Source organism: Propithecus coquereli, unplaced genomic scaffold (assembly GCF_000956105.1).
Source record: "Propithecus coquereli isolate 6110/MARCELLA unplaced genomic scaffold, Pcoq_1.0 Scaffold658, whole genome shotgun sequence".
In the NCBI taxonomy this organism is placed as follows: Eukaryota; Metazoa; Chordata; class Mammalia; order Primates; family Indriidae; genus Propithecus; species Propithecus coquereli.
The window spans coordinates 543,553-546,470 of record NW_012152596.1 but is presented as its reverse complement, the minus strand read 5'-3'; the positions used below and the strand labels follow the sequence as shown (position 1 = coordinate 546,470).

Sequence of the window (2,918 nt, the reverse complement as noted above, 5' to 3'; positions counted from 1 at the left end):
GAGGCTGAGGAGGCCCTTTGTCCCCTGGCAGAGGCTCCTGGGGGGAGTGGCCACTGCAGATGTTGGACCTGGCTTCCCTGAGGCTGCTCCCTCGGCCCGGCCCGTTCTCTCCGGGTGAATGTTCCTGAACAGCACGAGCCCGGCGGGGGGCAAGGCCAGCCTCACGTCCCCCCTCGTGCTGCTCGGGCTCTGGCACCGCGGGCTTCGGTCCAGGGCTCTCAGGGCCGTCCCTGCTGGCGCCGTGAGTACTCGGAGGCGGTGATTCCTGGGAAGGAGGCGCGCCGTGGCACAGGCTTGCAGGCGCTGGGCTGGCTCTCCACAGCCTGCGTTTGCGGCCAGAGATACGTCGTCCGTACGTGGAAGACAAAACTGTCTTGGCCGAAACACCTGCCGGTGACGACCCAGGATGACCAAGGAGCCTTGCAGATGGACGACCCCTCCGTCCCCGCAGACGCTACTGCCTCGGCTGCCTGGAGGGGATTCCTCTCTCCATGGTCACCATGGACACGTGCTGCGGGGGCCTGCGCGGAGTCGCGAAGGTGGACGACCTTGCCTGTGAGATCAAGCCCTTCGAAGCCTCCCTGGTTTCGAACACGTGGTTTCTCAGATGGTGGCCGAGACCAACACCAGGGGCCTGGACATGGAAGAGGGTGCCCGGGGGAGGTGGCCTCCATGCTGTCTGCAGCCAATGCCAGTGCGGCCGCCAGGGTGTCCAGCGTGGCCTGTGCGTATCACGCTGCCAGCATAAAAGCTTTTGTTCAAAGCTCCAAGTTGTTCTATGACGTATGCAGAAATGTTACGCAGCGTCTGCAGTTGCTGTCGGGTATGTGCAGTCTGCTTGACGCGCTGCTCCGCGGCATGGCCACGAGGTCCTACATCACTCGTTTACTCGTGTGTAATGAGGCAGATCCAGTTCCAATGAACAGAAACAATTATGCTAACTATCACGTCTCGTGGGTGGTTCCGCTTATTCATCCCCATTCAACCTTCGTGGTGTTCAGCGATGGGCAGCATGAACTTGATTTTGACATAAGACCGTATAGTATGTGTGAAAATGATTCCGTAGTCTTCCTCGGTATTCGAAGACATTACTTATTTGTGTCTGTTGGAGCAACCCAGCAGATTGCAAGGAGCACGGGTCTGCCTCATGACACCCCCTACTGCGTGTGCCGAGGAGGACCCCATGCGTCGTGTTCCGGTACCCCGTGACGACGGACTCCCTCAGCACCTGCTCCCTCAGGCTCGCGTACAACGTGGGCATTCAGGACAGAGACGAATGCATGTACTGGGAGACTCAGGAAAGTTTTAACAACACTTTTTCAGAACCTCACTGCGGAAACTCTGTCGTGGAGGGGTCAGAACTGTGCGACTGCGGTTCCTTTCATCAGTGCTACCCAAACCCGTGCCGTGCCGGGGCTGTGAACTCACCGACTGCAGCGTCTGCGACGCAGAGCCGCGTGCTGCGTGAACTGCGCCTCCTCCCCCGCTGGGACCCTGTGCGAAATGTATGTGATCTTCCAGAGTGCTGTCTGGGAGACCGGGGTGCCTGCCCCCCAGATTACTATCTGCCAGATGGAACTCCGTGCACCGAGGCGGCCTCCTGCTACTCAGGAAATGGCACCGACCGCCACGTGCACCGCAGGAGATCTTTGGTGGGGACGCCATGGGTGCCAATATCTGCTGCAGCACGAATAAAACTCCTCCCGATTTGGACGCCGTAGGAGAGCTGTGTCTCCGTGCACTTCCCATAGCTGTGACGGAGCGGACATCATTGTGGACAGCTGCAGTGCACCGACGTTGCCCGCCTTCCCAAGGTGCGGGCGCACACCTCGTCCACCAGCCTTTTGTCGACGGGACCTGGTGTTTGGGTTGGACGAACACCGCGCGATGGGAACGACGGACGCTGGGCACGTGAGACGGGGCACCCTCTGTGCTCCCGGGGTGTCCTGCCAGGGCAGCAGGCGCAACACGAGCGTGTCCGCACTGGGCTGTGACTGCGTCCCCCAGAAGTGCCACCACAGAGGGATCTGCAACAACCAGAGGAACTGCCACTGCCACGTGGGCTGGGCCCCGCCAACGTGCGTCCCGAGAGAGGTGCGGGCGGCAGCGTGGACAGCGGGCCTCCTCCCAGCAGGACAAGGAGCGTCACGCCAAGCAAACAGTCAGTAGTATGTTTAAGAGTGGCTTTTGGTCGTATTTATGCCCTGATATTTGCACTGCTCGTCGGAACGGTCACCACTATAAAAACTGTCCAGGTTAAAGAAACCGCAGGAAAAAATTAAGTCAGCCTCCCGCCCCCTGTGGAAATACACAGAACATAAAAGCAACACCCGTGAAGAAGGATCGGTGCCGGAGACGAACCGTGCAATCCACGCCTCTCGAAGTCTTCAGGAGACACGGGGCGGAGGTGTGGCTTCGGTCTTGAGTTCTCTTTGTAGCTCACTGATGCTCGTCTTACACGTTCAAAGCCGTAAGTCGTGTCTCCTACACATTCTTACAAGCCGCTGAGAGCCCTCCCTGAGGCCGAGTCTGCAGCCGGGCCTCGACCTGGGGTCACTGGGTCGGAAGGAAGGGAACTGCCTCTGCTCCTCCAAGGGCACATTCGTGACATTTGTCAGAAGTGATGCTCCTGAGCAAGGTCGTTTTTCCGTGCTCTCGGTGCTCTGTCCTTCTGCAAGTTCACAGTGAGTCTGGGGCGGTCAAGGGCCACTCCCAACCAGGAGGCGACTGTGGACTTTGGGGCGAGAAGGACACGAGCTGTGCTGGCCCGGAACCCGACACCCCCATGCGGGAGGCCGATGCTGTGGGGTCGACATCGCAGTCGGTGGGATTCAGCCGTGAAGACGGCAGAGGTGCCCACTGAGGCCCTCGCGCTGGGCAGGAGCGCGGCGGGTGCTAGTCCCCACTTCCCGCTGCCG

General features: G+C 60.1%; 1 pseudogene; it reads left to right on the top strand.

The window, feature by feature from the left end:
* Positions 1–2,282, top strand: part of LOC105823049 — a 17,670-nt pseudogene extending 15,388 nt beyond the window's left edge.
* The last annotated feature ends 636 nt before the right edge of the window (positions 2,283–2,918 follow it).